Consider the following 16604-nt stretch of genomic DNA (forward strand, 5'->3'; position numbering starts at 1 on the left):
TAACTTAAGCCATTAAAAAGCTGCATCAGCAGGAAATGTGATATACAGGCAATTCCTTTCCCCCCCTACTCCATGAAAGAGGGGAAATATTTTTTGCTTTCCGTAATTTATGGCAAAACTCTTCTCATCTGCTATCTTCAAATTGGCCCGCATCCTGAAATTAAGCTGTCGGAGGCCGTCTGTCAGTAGCTAAACACTCACCCACAATAAATAAGGAGCCAAAAAATAACCATCAGCTTGTTGAACGGGCAGCCATTAATTGCATAGGTTATTCATCCTTTAATAGAAAGAGTTGAATTAAGCTTTAGTTTAAAAGCACCAATTAAATTCTGAGATAGTAAAGGAGTCATTACTCTTCCTTCCTGGCCTCAGGAAGAGTGAATAGATTTTCTACTTGTTAAACTTGACGGTCTCCACCAAAATAAAACAGGCTCAGAGCCACTAAATCACAAGCCTATCGTTTGTTGTGCCGACTTTCAGCTCACAGTTGATACACCTATTCCAGGAGGCTTATTAAAGAAACACAATGGCAAATAATCAACACTGAATCTTAGCTCTATATACCAAGTGTGTCCAATTAAACAAGGCTAAAGGAATGCATCTGAAATAGCTGACCGAGATGGGTGAGCTCCCGTTGCTCGGTCCCTGCTCCTGCCAACCTAGCAGTTCGAAAGCACCTCAAAGTGCAAGTAGATAAATAGGTACCACTCCGGTGGGAAGGTAAACAGCGTTTCTGTGCACTGCTCTGGTTCGCTTAGTCATGCTGGCCACATGACCTAGCCGGCTCCCTCGTCCAATAAAGCGAGATGAGCGCCGCAACCCCAGAGTCGGCCACAATTGGACCTAATGGTCAGGGGTCCCTTTACCTTTACCTATGGGCATGCATCTGAAATAGGGCAGGGGGTTGGGTCCTGCCAACAAATTAATTCCTTATCTCCCCCCACTTCTGTGGGCCAGGTTTGAAAGATTTGGAGGGATACTCGCCTGTCCATCACTTGGCATCACTTTTGAATTCAGGAGACCCATTTTCACCCAAAGTTTAAAATTAGACTGTGCACGGTGCTTTGAAGGCCCGACAATCAGCTTGGCTATTGGGGCTTCAAAGCGCCACATGCGGCTCTTCTCAAGCACCGCAAATCAGCAATCAGAATTTGCAAAGAGCCACACAGGGCACTTTGCATATATGATGTTGGGTGTAGGTCAGGTGGGCCTTGCAGACCCTATTATGGTCCTTGTCCCCCTACAACAGTTTTATGGTGTATCCCACCTGGTATCAGTACAGATTAAAGTTGCTCTCTTAGTGGAGTGGAGCTTAGATGAATAATTTCAGGGGGAAGCTGATGGTGTGGGAGCTACCTCAGAGGCAGAAAAAAAAAAGAATGCTGGAATGGAAATTTCTTCCACATTCCACATTCCAAATTCCAGATTTTTGATTTATTTATTTTTTAGCTTTTCACCTCCAGGGAAGGAGGTAGTGCCTATTTAGAAGTACAGCTCGTTAAACTCAGTGTCACTTATTTCCAGGCAAGTGGTACAGGTTTGCAGTCTTAAGATTCATTATTACCTAAGTTTCATTTTTATGATTCTTAATGACTTATTCATGAACTACTCTCCAAGCACCAATTTCAATAAGAGATTGAACATTGTGACCATTAATGCATATGCACATGTTTGATCCATTTTGTTTTAGTTAGCTGAACTGTAAATTGAGAGATAAACAATATTTTGCGGTAACACAGCCAAATTTAAGGCAAACGTTTTTGAGAAAGTGGTATAATCCCTGCCTAGGGATGGCCCAATAAATGTCTGGGCATTAAGAAGAATATCTGAAGAGCAGCCCCACCATGGAGATATATAAAAAACCATAAATCACATCCAACGGACCATTTACTGCCTGCAATGGCATTCAAAATCTGCTGCCAAGTCAGCTACCTCATCCTGCCTTATGAGAGGGTCACCTTTAGCCTTTCCCGCAACCCCCAGCCAGTGACTACAAATGTTGGAAGGACTCATAACTAAATTATAAAGTCTGCTACAGGCTTTGCCTGCATACACACCACATATTTAAAACATGTTGGAAGCACCACCACCCCCCCCCCAAAAAAAAAGAATTCAGTGGCTTGAATTAATTTTATAATGAATGATTTTAGAGTGTTGTTTGTGTTGTACTTTTGTACTGTTTCATTGCTGTTAGCTGCTCTGAGCCCGGCTTCGGCTGGGGAGGGCGGGATATAAATAAAATTTATTATTATTGTTGTTGTTGTTGTTGTTGTTGTTGTCAGGGGTGCTGGGAATTCTAGCTCTGCAGAGAATAAACTACAATTTCCAAGATTCTATGGTTGGGGAGTGCTTTAAATGGATGCTCTGTTATGCAGCCTTTGTGGGTATAAACATCCTAATTTCAATCCCTTTCTTTCCCAGTGAGTTAATATACTATTATTACTAATATACTAATAATATACTATTAATATACTATTATACTATTACTATAATATTCAGTGAGTTAATATACTATTAATGAACAGTCATATCTTAGAACCCGTCTTATTGTTTAATCAGGAGGGTCATCATGTATTAAACAATCCATTTCTAATGGTGTCTTGGCAGACAACTATTTGCAATTTTGCTCCATTGGTTTTTCATCTTGCCTTCGTCCCAAAGTCTTCCAGTTTTGTGCATATTTCTGAAGTAAACCAAGATTAAAATTCCCAACAGATGCCTAGGCTGAAGCCTATGCTTTAAACTTTCCCTCACCTTGCTTCTTCACCTTGCCACAAGGACACCTCCTCGCCTTCCAACTTTCATACCGTCACCTTTTGACTACTCCTTTTATTTATTTTTTTAAAAAACTTTCATAGGTGTCTACATGCATTCGGCTCACGTCTCTGCAGAGGCTCCTCATATCACCTCTGCAGTATTGATGGCTGAATGAATACTGTAAGCTAGACAACTGTCAATGCAGCAGAGCTGAAACCTCCTTTTTGTGCACACTCCCTGAACGCCCTTCTCATTAGGTTTCTTCTGCACTCCCATCTCCAAGGTTCTGTTAGCCTGTGCATGCCCTGGTTATCTCCCGCTTGGACTACTGCAATGTGTTCTGTGTGGGGCTGCCTTTAAAGGTGACTCGCAAACTACAACTTGTTAAGTTGTGGGTGAACATATCAGACGACACAGCGATTCTTCCAAAGCAGCTCTTTATTTGTAAGCTGGAACAGAACTGAACTGAAGGCCTCAGTCAGCCTGCTTATATAGAGCTCCAGTACTTTGTTACTGTAACAACTTTCTAAAACTATCCAATCACTGAACGTCACTTTCGATCCTTCATTTGCATAACTATCTACAGTATCCCCCTGCTGGCCCAGGGTGAGAACTTCAGTACATAACACAACTAATCCAGAATGCGGCTGCCAGATTAGTGACTGGGTCTGAAAGACCTACGCTGACTCCCAGTACGTTTCTGAACACAATTCAAAGTGTTGGTGATGACCTTGAAAGCCCTAAGGCAGCCCTGTTTAGGGAAGCTTTTAATGTTTAATAGGTTATGGTATTTTAATATTCTGTTGGAAGCCGCCCAGAGTGACTGGGGAAACCCAGCCAGATGGGCGGGGTATAAATAACATATTATTATTATTATTATTATTATTATTATTATTATTATTATTATTAATTTATGGTTGGATAGTGTTCTCGAAGCTACCAGCATGAGTTTGACCAAACTGCGGGAGGCAGTGGAAGACAGAAGTGCCTGGCGTGCTCTGGTCCATGGGGTCACGAAGAGTTGGACACGACTAAACGAAACGACTAAACAACAACAACAACATTATTATTATTATTATTATTATTATTACTAAATGGCCTCGGCCAAGAGTACCTGAAGGAGAGTCTCCACCCCCATCATTCAGCCCGGACACTGAGGTCCAGCGCATAGCTGTCAACGTTTCCCTTTTTTAAAGGGAAATTCCCTTATTCCGAATAGGATTCCTCGCAAGAAAAGGGAAAAGTTGACAGCTATGGTCCAGCACCGAGGGCCTTCTGGTGGTTCCCTCCCTGCGAGAAGTGAGGTTGCAGGGAACCAGGCAGAGGGCCCTCTTGGTAGTGGCACCCGTCCTGTGGAATGCTCTCCCGTCAGATGTTAAGAAAATAAACAACTGGGGAAAACGGGTGGCTCGATTCCCGCTTGACCTTTGAAAAACAAGTTCGGCTTTTGGAAAGATTGGTTCATATAGTTGCACAAGATGTTTGTGGAAACAAGGTACTAGGCACAGCACACATTTACATGTAATTTGGCTGCCAAAGTTTCAGAGGTCTTGCCAAATGGTAACCAAGCTCCAAATAATAAGAATAAGAATAAGAATAAGAATAAGAATAAGAATAAGAATAAGAATAATACAATTTTAGTATTTATACCCTGCCCATCTGGCTGGGTTTCCCCTGCCACTCTGGGCAGCTCACAGCATTTATCAGAACATACTAAAACATCAAACATTGAAAACTTCCCGATACAGGGCTGACTTCAGATGTTTTCTATAAGCCAGATAGTTGTTTATTCCTTGACATCTAAAGTGGGGGTTCCACAGGGAGGGCACCACTACCAAGAAGGCCCTCTGCCTGGTTCTCTGTAACCTCGCTTCTCACAGTAATAATAATAATATTTTTATTATTATTTATACATTCATTCATTTATATATAAATGTATAAATGAATGAAATTGGGCAAGTTTAAATTGGACCTCAGTCAGAATCCATTTCCTCAGGAACAGAAGTAATTGCAGATTATAACCTCTATGGAAATCAATTATTGAATAAGGAAAACAGCATAAAGAGTAAATTGCCTCCATAAAAGTGTGTGTCTGTGTGTGAAAACAGATAACTGGCACTGCATTGCAGGCAAAGACTGCAAGCACCATAACACACATCAATCCCTAATGCTTCAGCGAAAGAAATCCTGTTAAAAGAATGAACAGTGCTACAGTCATCCATCATTGGCTGCAAAATGCTGTTGCTGAACCACTTAACCCGCAGATTCAACCTGCTGTAGCAACTGCAGTGTAACTGGGTATCTGCAAGTAATGTATATTTGATTGCATAACTCATCTTCATTGGAAATGATGGTTGAGAAAGCAGTTAAGAGAAGTATTTCCAAACGGGAAAATAAATAAATGACAGCTTCATGATCATTCCTGGCCGGGGGGTGTTTAAAAAGATTAGCAAGAAATTGGTATTCTTAGCATCCGTGAGGGCTCAATCCAATATACAAGTCAGGATCTATTTGCGTCAAGAAAGCCAGTGCCTTCTAAACATATCAGTGCAGCCGGGATAGAAGGGAAATGGCCAGCAGCTGAATATTCGCTATAAAATGTGAATCTCTCCTGTGACCAAGTAACTGAAGCATTAAAGGTAAAGGTAAAGGTACCCCTGCCCGTACAGGCCAGTCTTGACAGACTCTGGGGTTGTGCGCCCATCTCACTCAAGAGGCCGGGGGCCAGCGCTGTCCGGAGACACTTCCGGGTCACGTGGCCAGCGTGACATTGCTGCTCTGGCGAGCCAGAGCCGCACACGGAAACGCCGTTACCTTCCCGCTGGTAAGCGGTCCCTATTTATCTACTTGCACCCGGGGGTGCTTTCGAACTGCTAGGTTGGCAGGCGCTGGGACCGAGCAGCGGGAGCGCACCCCGCCGCGGGGATTCGAACCGCCAACCTTTCAATCGGCAAGCCCTAGGCACTGAGGCTTTTACCCACAGCGCCACCCGCGTTCCCAACTGAAGCATTATCAGAGCTCAATTCAAGCCAGACCAAAACAGGGCTAACCCCAAAAACATGTTTCCAGTGACAGTGTGGATCTTCGGCACCCGACACCACAATGATTCATAGTCTATTTGAACATGTGCCAGGTACGTTCCCTTGAGAACGCGAGGAGGCCCATTTGTATGTGAGAATCTTGTTCTCCCAACGAAATATTTAAATTTGTGGTTTTTAAGGATGTAGGTGGCGCTGTGCGTTAAACCACAGAGCCTAGGGCTTGCTGATCAGAAGGTTGGCAGTTTGAATCCCCACGACAGGGTGAGCTCCCGTTGCTCGGTCCCTGCTCCTGCCAACCTAGCAGTTCGAAAGCACGTCAAAGTGTAAGTAGATAAATAGGTACCACTCCAGTGGGAAGGTAAACGGCATTTCCATGTGCTGCTCTGGTTCGCCAGAAGCGGCTTACTCATGTTGGCCACATGACCCGGAAGCTGTATGCCGGCTCCTTCGGCCAATAAAGCGAATGAGCGCCACAACCCCAGAGTCAGCCACAACTGGACCTAATGGTCAGGGGTCCCTTTACCTTTACCTTTAAGCAGAGCTTGGGTGGCCATCTGTCAGCTGTGATCCCTGCATTGCAGGGGGTTGGACTGGATGATCCTTGGGGTCCCCCGTCCAACTCTACAACTCTGTGAGAAGAGTCCTGCTGGATCAGACCCAAGGCCTCTCTGGTCCAGCATCCTTACAATGGCCAACCAATTCACTATCAACCAACCACGATCATGTAGAATTTTGTAGTATGGATGGGCTTCCAAACTGACTTGAACCCCAGTATCACTCTGTTCAGAAAGCTAGGGCCACAGTTCTTTACATACTCTTGCCTGGGAGCAAGTTCTGCTAGCTTGGTGGGCTTATGTCAGGGGCCGTGCTGAGGAGGGCTGCACTGAAGAGGAATGGTAGGAGCCTCCCCCTCCTCCTATACTGTGTTGAGGAGGACAGTATAGATTTGGAACAGTGGTTTGCAGAGGGGCACAGTTCAGAAGACAGACGTTGGGAAATACTGGATGGGGAACAGCTAGAAGAAGAAACACTGGAACAAAGATGGTTAACAGTTTCACCGTCTCTGGACAGCATTCCTCTGCTCTCCCCAAGGTCAAGAAAGGCTCAGAAAGTGTCAGAACAGAAAGCACAGAGGGTTTCAAGATGTAGGAGTGACTTAGATTAATATGGACGGAAGGGAGTGTAATCCTTAATTGGGAGCACCGCCATTTCCAAGAGAGGTGTTATTTGTTCTCTCGCTGTGATTATTAAAGTTTCTAACTGGTAAGAAGGCTCCTTTTCCTTTGTTCTGCTTATCTGCTGCCACGAGGGAGGAAGCCTATTCCCTGAATCCTGACAGCTTACCTCTGTCTGAACCCGCATAAAATTGCTCTGCAAATCAAGCTGATATCTATTGCAGTTCAGAGAACCCAACGAGTATGTGGGCCTCCTTCACCTGCAGCTCCTTCCCTCTTGATTTTAATTGTGGTAGCAATCGGGACTGCTGTCGCTGCCCAGTGATGGCCCCAGCAGAGCCCACCACTGCCTCCTCTCCTAGCTCCCCCAGCTGCTTCTTTCTGGTCTGGCACTCTGAGCGATGACAAGAGGCTGGATCGAGTCACCCTCAGGGGTGCCAAGTTGCATAAAATATTGAGGCGGCCCTTGTAGTCCCCGCCCCACAAAATCGATCACATGCACACTATTTGAATGGCAATGCCCATCAACTTTGGGGGTGGGCCAACCCCCTTAATTATTTTATTGATGGGCCGAAGGGACCTTGGCCTCTAGGAGATGACCACCATTTTAATTTCTCAGGCATTGTGGATCATTTAAAGGGCAGCTGAACCCAGGTGTTCCTCACTAGCAAGTAAGCCCTCCAGGACCCACTGATGGAGGAGGGAGGCGACCAGAAGCTACTCTTCCCAGCTCTCACTCAGATCACCCATGCAGCTCTTATGGAAGTTTTAAGCAAGCTCCCCCCTTCATTGAAACAAAGAAAGCAGCCTATTTGCATATATGTAGCTCTGGATCAAGTCGATGCTTTCAGTAGCTTTACTGCTGCTTTTTTTTTTAAGGCATTCAGCAGTCCTTTCCCAAGTACATAACTTTGATATATACTTCCAGTAAGCACTGAGGGTTTTACTGGTGTCTTTAGAGAAAGTAGAATTACAACAAGGCAGAGAGGGAGAATATATATTTATATGGAGTGTCCTTCAGATTCTCTTCTCTCTTTTCAAAATCTCCAATAAATCTTCCTTCTGGAATAGCCAGTCCTTTCCCTGGTCCTCTTTCCTCTTATCAAGCGACTGGACAGAAGTTTACCGGATTAAAATTCTGTCCGTTAATTAATGTGATTGATGAGCAGAACAATCCCAATCTACTAAGAGCATTCTGGTAAACAATAAAATAACCACAGTGCTGATTCACAAACGCAAACCACACATCCCCGCTCACGTTCATTCTCAAAAGTAGTTATGATCATCATTTTACACTTTTCACAAGCTTGCCATGACAAGTATTCCCTCAGGCCACCATGAGAAATCCAAGGGTCTCCAACACCTCACCACTGTTTCTTGCCCCCTTAGTAACTGTTACCTCACTTTGCCTAATGGTTGAGCTAGCCGTGGGGAGAAGACCCCATCCCTCGGGCAGAGGGGAGGACAGGGGCTTAGTGTATAAATTTGTGGTTGTCCCCCATGACCAACATTTGTGGTCGATGATTTCATCTTTGCTTGCAGAACCCATCACAGCAAATGCCATCATGATTTTCTAGTTCTTTGCTTAATTTTTATCAGCTTGTCTTACAGAAGACGACTGTTCTTTGTCGTGATCAGTTTAATCACATGTATATAAATCATTTTAGTTTGCGGTGTGGATGTGACCCATTTCCATTACAGTTTGGTTACAATAAAATCTCTGAGATCACCACGTTGAGCTTTTTCATTGCTCAAATGCATGCGCCTGCAATATTCCTTTTACAGAAACAATCCTTTTGTAGGAATATCTCTAAAGGGTGCATGGAATGCATGGACTTGGTTTTGTTTTTATGGGGTATTATTCCAGTACTGATAAATGGTCTCCTTTTTATGGTCTGGTGAAAGCTGATCAATGCACACTTTCCAAATTATTATTGGAGTATTATAGTGAATAACTTGGCCAATTTGTAAACTTTGATTTTCTCTCTCTGTTGAGTTATAATCCTCTAACAGAGAGAAATGCTTGTAAAAATCAGCAATGTACCTAGAGTGAAAGGAACCTCCTCATACGTCCGAGAGACTGTAGCTTTTGGTACAGCATTAAACTAACAATGTGTTTTTAATATTTTGAGCAGTGAAATGTAGCTGCTTCTTCTAGTATAACTCTGCAAATTGTTTCCCTGCACCAGAAACAAATGTGAGTTAAATCTGGTTACAATTTACTGAGGATATGTAGGAACATCCTTTTTTAAAATTAATTTATTATTATTATTATTATTATTATTATTATTATTAACAATTGTATACCATCCTTCATCCGAAAATAAGAGGGTGACTCACTACATAAAAATACAAAATGAAAACACAAGAATACATAATGAAACTAAAGCAAGAATAAAAACAAATCAATAGCCCCTTCCCACAAATACATTTAAAAGGTCACAGAATGTTAACCAGCCAAAGGCCTGGTTGAATAGAACCGTTTTTGCAGACGACTGCAGTGCCTGGAAACAAGGGCGGAGGAAGGGGGCGGTGAGGGCAGGTCACCCCAGGTGTCACCACTGAGGGGAGTGACAAAATGCCAGGCAGCACTCACCACGGGGCCTGGGAGTGACGCAGTGGCTTGGGCACCCACAGGCTCTGCCCTGCCCCAAACCGTCTGCCCGCTGCCTCCCCCTCAGCTGTAGGGTGGCTGAGTGGGAGGAGCCAGGGAGACTCCTGCCCCAGCTCACCCAACCCCTCAGGCTGCTGGCCCCACCCCTGGGTACAGGGCACACGCACCGCCCCAGGTGCCCAATCAGCTTGCTCCGCCACTGCCTAGAAACAGGCTGTCAAGTCGTGTATCCATGTTGTTGTTGTCTAGTCGTTTAGTCATGTCCGACTCTTCATGACCCCATGGACCAGAGCACGCCAGACACTCCTGTCTTCCACTGCCTCCCGCAGTTGGGTCAAACTCATGCTGGTAGCTTCGAGAACACTATCCAGCCATCTCATCCTCTGTCGTCCCCTTCTCCTTGTGCCCTCCATCTTTCCCAACATCAGGGTCTTTTCCAGGGAGTCTTCTCTTCTCATGAGGTAGCCAAAGTATTGGAGCCTCAGCTTCACGATCTGTCCTTCCAGTGAGCACTCAGAGCTGATATCCTTAAGAATGGAGAGGTTTGATCTTCTTGCAGTCCATGGGACTCTCAAGAGTATCCATAGCAGTGACCAAAGAAGAAATGCCATGGTGCACCTGTAGCTGTACAGACACACACATTCATCTGCCCGAGCTGCAACAAAACTTGTCTCTCCCACATCGGTTTCTACAGTCACAACAGGCACTGCAACCTTCCAACACATGGGTAGGCAAACTAAGGCCCAGGGGAAAGATCCAGCCCAATCACCTTCTAAATCCAGCCCGCGGACAGTCCAGTAATCAGCGTGTTTTTATATGAGTAGAATGTGTGCTTTTATTTAAAATGTATCTCTGGGTTATTTGTGGGGCCTGCCTGGTGTTTTTACATGAGTAGAATGTGTGCTTTTATTTAAAATACATCTCTGAATGAATGAACTTTATTACGGTCTCAGACCAGGATTTAAAAAGCATATAGATAAAATAGCAGTTAGGATTTTTTTTAACCGATAATTGTTAGAGCAAATGAGGACAAGGAAACAGGCATAGGATAAAACATCTGGATAAAATACAAGATTAAACACAGATAACGGATGGATAAAAAACTGATAATTAAAACAGATAAGAACTAAAAACAAACAAGGACATGCAGTTAAAACAACAGTAAGAGCATAAGAACTAAAAGACTCGCAGTTAAAACAATTATAAGAGGCTGCAGAGTAGAAGCCTCTTAAATAGAGGACACTCACAACATTAGAAACTGCTGTGCAGATATGGTTAAAACAGACAATTAAAACAATGTACAACACTAAATTTAGCAACAATGTACAACAATAAACTGTCCCAGGGAGTTGACTCAGAATCACCCATGGAGCCGTGTTTGGGGCACCTCTGGATTATTTGTGGGGCATAGGATTTCGTTCATTTTTTCTTCTTCAAAATACAGTCCAGCCCCCCACAAGGTCTGAGGGACAGTGGACTGGCCCACGGCTGAAAAAGTTTGCTGACCCCTATTCCAACAGCTTAACCTCACCTCCAAAGGCATACGCCTCCATCATCTCCCGAGACAGACAGATGCCAACCAACTATATTGGCAGACCATTCATACTGAAGATAATAGAATTCTTCCTGTTTATGTCACAGTGACAATTTATTATATACATATAATTTATTATATATATTAGTGTGACTGTGACGTAAACAGGAAGAATTCTATCATCTTCAGTATGAATGGATGAATGAATATATATAAAAGAAATGATTTTTAAAATTATTGATGATGCTGAAAATGAAACCTTTAAGAAAATCGTCTGGGAAATCATGGCAGCTTGGAAGGAAGATGTTTATGTTGTTCCCTATCTTGCCACACTGGTAGGTCTTCTTATTTCAATAAAACTCCCATGCTAGTTCTGCCCAGTGTCTGTCTCTCAGCTTCACTGGAGGGCAATATCAGAAACTGAAGGGCATGTTGCCTGGGGTTGGGGGGGGGCACTGTCTGGGATCTACCTCATGCTATTGCCCAATGAGTGGACTATATGAAGAACATGACGTTTTAATTGATGTGTGGATTCCTAGAGCTCTCCAGGCAATCTGTTGTTCCATGCAGTTGTGCAACCCCTCTCGCTCTGAGTTATAATTCCATCTGTGCTTTTTTTGTGGCCGCGGAGTTTTGTTTAGCTGTTGCTGATTCAGTATATAAATTATGTAACTGAATCAATGGCTCCCATTACTTGTAAAGCATCGATTCCTCCTTCCCCGACACCCCACCCCTCCTCCCTCAGATAATTTGAAGGGAAGGAATTCCTCAGAGGAGCAGGTGAGAAATGAAGCCGAGCGAAAATTATGCTGCCCTCAGCTTCTCACACGCCACACTTCAATAACACATTGTCTACGTTCATGGAGATGTTGAAAAGGCATCAGCATGGGCAAGCAATCACTTTGCTCTGTCAGGAAGTTCTGATTTGGGAAGAACTCCCAAATTGACCCCACTTTTGTCAAGCCCTGTCAAATGCTCCGCCATCACAGAGGTTGTGTAAGGGAACGTCTTGAGGAGAAATGGTGGAAGCCTCCCCCTCCCCCTGCTCCGGATCCTGAATCTTCCCAGGAGCAGGAGGACAGTATAGATTTGGAACAGTGGTTTGCAGAGGGGCATAATTCAGAAGGCAGGAGCTGGGAAATACTGGATGGGGAACAGCTAGAAACACTGGGAGAGAGAGGGTTAACAGAGTCACAGTCTCTGGATAGCACCCACCCCCCTTCTCCAAAGTCACGGAGAGCTCCGAAAGTGGCAGAACAGAAAGTGCAGAGGGTACAAGCTCAGATTACAAGACGTAGAAGTGATGTAGATTAATAGGGACATAAGGGGGTGTAATCCTTAACTGGGAGCACCGCCATTTCTAGGAGATGTGTTCTTTGTTCTCTCTGTGATTATTAACGTTTCTAACTGGTAAGAAGGCTCCTTTCCCTTTGTTCTGCTTTTCTACTGCCAAAGTGGGAAGGAAGCCGATTTCCTGAAGCATGACAGGTTGGGTCGGTGGCAATGGAAGACAGGACCCTCTTTTGCAACCATGGCAAAGGGCGGTGGTTGGCGGGAATGCACAGTTGCTCCAGTTCTCTGATACTGGCACAGATCTTCTGTGTCAGTTTGATTAGACAGCTACTTAGAAAGGAGCTTTGTTGTAGACAGGGGTGCCAACTTGAATAAAATATTGGGGGGAGCCCAGGTAAGCCCCACCCTGCATAATCGATCACATGACACGGTGCACACACATAATTTGAATGGCAATGCCCATCAACTTTGGATGGCCCACCCCCCTCAAATATTTTATGGGGGGGGGCGAAGACCCTTCGGAGTTGCCCCGCATGGTCGTGGATCACTTGCACATGAGCAGTTGACATAACCCAGTTTTTCACCAGTAAAGAACTTTAAAAATATTAGGACTCAGCTATACAGCTGCAAATCAAATGTTTTTAAAAGTGTTAAAAGTCTTTAAGTGCAGTATACAATGTGACACTAGATGGTGATGGTGAGCCTTATGGGAAATTCAATGTATTTTTTAAAACACTATTTTTTAAAAGCATTTTCAGAACGTTTTTAATATGTGTGGACGCGGGTGGCGCTCTGGTCTAAACCACTGAGCCTCTTGGGCTTGCCGATCAGAAGGTCGGCGATTCGAATCCCCGTGACGGGGTGAGCTCCCATTGCTCGGTCCCTGCTCCTGCTAGCCTAGCAGTTCGAAAGCACGTCAAAGTGCGAGTAGATAAATAGGTACCACTCCGGCGGGAAGGTAAATGGCATTTCCATGCACTGCTCTGGTTTGCCAGAAGCAGCTTATGCTGGCCACATGACCCAGAAGCTGTCTTCTACTGGCTCCCTCGGCCAGTGAAGCGAGATGAGCACCGCAACCCCAGAGTTGTCCGTGACTGGACTTAATGGTCAGGAGTCCCTTTACCTTTTAGATTCCACCCAAGTTGCATGTCCTCATTGGTTTGGGTGCAGGTCTTCCAGAATGCCTCCTGTTTGCCACCTCCATTTTCAGAGCTCTGACACTGGAGGCAGTGGTGCTGGAAGGGGGGACAGGGCAGGCAGCTCCGTATTCCATCCCTGACGGGGGGCGACATCGCCGTGGGTGGCACCCCCATTGGGACGCTCACACAGGCAACATACCAGCTCCAACCCCGCTCCGGGTGCCAAAGCCCCTACCTCCGCCACTGACTGGAGGGACCACAGAGAAGCCATTGAATGTCAAGTCTCCTTTTCAAAGGGTGAACATCTATCTCTCTACTCTCAGAAAGAGAGATCTGAATACAGTGGTACTTTGGGTTAAGAACTTAATTCGTTCCGGAGGTCTGTTCTTAACCTGAAACTGTTCTTAACCTGAAGCACCACTTTAGCTAATGGGGCCTCCCACTGCTGCCGCGCCACCAGAGCACAATTTCTGTTCTCATCCTGAAGCAAAGTTCTTAACCTGAGTTGGCGTTTGCCTCCTAGGATGGGTCAAGGAAAGGGTTAAAATGGGTGTGATGTGATTGGCCAGTGAGAATGCAAGGGGGGGGTAAAAGATAGAGTGGGAGGTTTTGAAAGACAGTTGAGGTTTGGGAGTTGACAGTTGAGGGTTGTCAGTTGGGAGTTGAGGTTTGGGTGTTGAAGAAGGAAGAGGGCAGAATAGGCAGTGGGTTGGTCGAGTTTTATTGTGAGAAAGTGAGAGGAATTGTTAGGCTGAGTCAGATAGTTAGTTGGAATAATCAGTTTGGAGTTGTTAGGAACTAAGTGTAAGAAACTGACAAGAGAAAAATAAACTGAAACCATACGCTTATTCCTGCATGTACAAATAAACTTGATTACAGTGGTGCCCTGCAAGACGAACGCCTCGCAAGACGGAAAACCCGCTAGACGAAAGGGTTTTCCGTTTTGGAGGCGCTTTGCAAAACGAATTTCCCTATGGGCTTGCTTCGCAAGACGAAAATGTCTTGCGAGTTCCTGCGGGGTTTTTTCCCTCCCCCCCCCCTTTTTCCTAAGCCCTAAGCCGCTTAACAGCTGATCGCTAAAAGCCGCTAAACCGCTAATAGCGCTAATCTGCAAAGCTGTCAATGGGCTTGCTTCGCAAGACGAAAAAACCGCTATACGAAGAGCCTCACGGAACGGATTGATTTCGTCTTGCGAGGCACCACTGTATTTGTTTATGTTAACAACTGTCTGGACTCCGTGTGTCACCATGAGAGGCCGGGTGGTGGCAGCGAAGAAAGTTATGGCAGTGGTGGCACAGGGTCAATAGACGGTGAAATGTCCGGGGGCCCTGTGTGATCGCCACACTGAGGTACTATTTCTGGGTTAGCGGAGTCTGTAACCTGAAGCATATGTTATCCTGAAGCGTATGTAACCCGAGGTGCCACTGTAAATCCTTTGACACTTGGGACTCTTCCCCAGGGACCATAGGATTGCAGCCTCAGGTCACATTTAAGTCATATGTTTCAAAGCCCCCTTATGCTACTTTTAACAGTTACAGCTTTCCCCAAAGAATCCCGGGAAGTATAGTTTGTTAATGGTGCTGGGAATTGTAGGTCTGTAAGGGGGTCTCAAAACAACTCTCTGTACCCTTAAATGACTACAGTTTCCAAGATTCTTAAGGTGAAAGTTTTAATGTTTTGTTGTGATTAAGATTTATATACCGCCCTTCGTCATACGATCTCAGGGTTGTTCACAGTGTAAGAGTGTTTTAAATGTATGGTACAGCTGTGACCTTAGTGGTTTCCCCATCTATTGTTGAAGTTTTGCCTCAGCTTCTTTCCTTTTATTGATTTCTCCTTTGATTTTAAGGTTCTTATTTTTATTTTTTGTTACTTAACGGAACGTTCTTTGGTTTTGTTCTCTTGCGCAAATTGTTTCGCAGGTCCTCGTTGGGGCTGGAAAAGGCCATATAGAAAGTTTTTTGTAAATAAATATATTACAAAATACCGTTCACTGAACGAGAGACTCCACGGGCTGTGTTGCCACCTGTCCTTTCCGAGTTCCCTCGACCTCGATGTTTTTGCATGACACAGAAGGAAAGACTGTTACATAACCTGCAAGTCATCTTGGGGCTCTGGGAGAAGCAGGGCAAAGAAACACAAATGAATAATGGAGTGCCTTTCTATTCTGGAGGCATATTATGTGCCTGGCTCAGAAAAATGCAAAGAATGTCGTGGTGGGCTGCTGTTGTTTTTCTAAAAAGTTTCTTTCTGGGGTCACTTTCTGGGGTCACCAGATGCAAAGGAAGGGGGGGAGCTCCTGTACCTTTAATAGTAGTGTGACAGAGAAAATTGTCTGCTTTGTCTGATGAAATGCCTTGTTCTACACAACTAACAAAGGTGCAGGAGCACCCGCTCAACTTTTGCATCTGGCTACCCTAGAAGACATTAACATACATTTGGAAAAGTTCTCACTTCCTGCCTCCCCGCCCCCCAAAAAACCCTCCCTTAGTGTGACAATAAATTAATTATTATTATTATTATTATTATTATTATTATTATTATTATTCTCCACCCATCTGACTGGGTTGCCCCAGCCCCTGAGGTTAATCACGTAGTTTGGCCTATTATTATTATTATTATTATTATTATTATTATTAGCATTTCCAAATTGCTTAATATTCTACCATCTCTAAGCCAGAGGCTTTGCTTGATTTACCGGTACATATACAGTGGACGCTTGGGTTGCGAACGTGAGCTGTGCGGGAGGCATGTTCGCAACCCACACCGCCACGTCTGCACATGCTCAGGTCGCAATTTGGCGCTTCTGCGCATGCACAAAGTGTGATTTACTGTTTCTACGCATGCGTGAGCGTTGAAACCCAGAAGTAACACGTTCCGGTACTTCCGGGTTTCAGCGGGTCTGTAACCCGAAGACACACAACCTGCAGCGTCTGTAACCTGAGGTATGACTGTAAGCTAAACAAGCTATAGCTTAGGACCCCACACTTGGGGGAGGGGGCAAAAATATTAAGGAAAAAAACCTGGATGTACATTTCCAAAATATAAGAT

Source organism: Podarcis cretensis (genome assembly GCF_951804945.1).
Source record: "Podarcis cretensis genome assembly, chromosome: 3".
Lineage (NCBI taxonomy): Eukaryota > Metazoa > Chordata > Lepidosauria > Squamata > Lacertidae > Podarcis > Podarcis cretensis.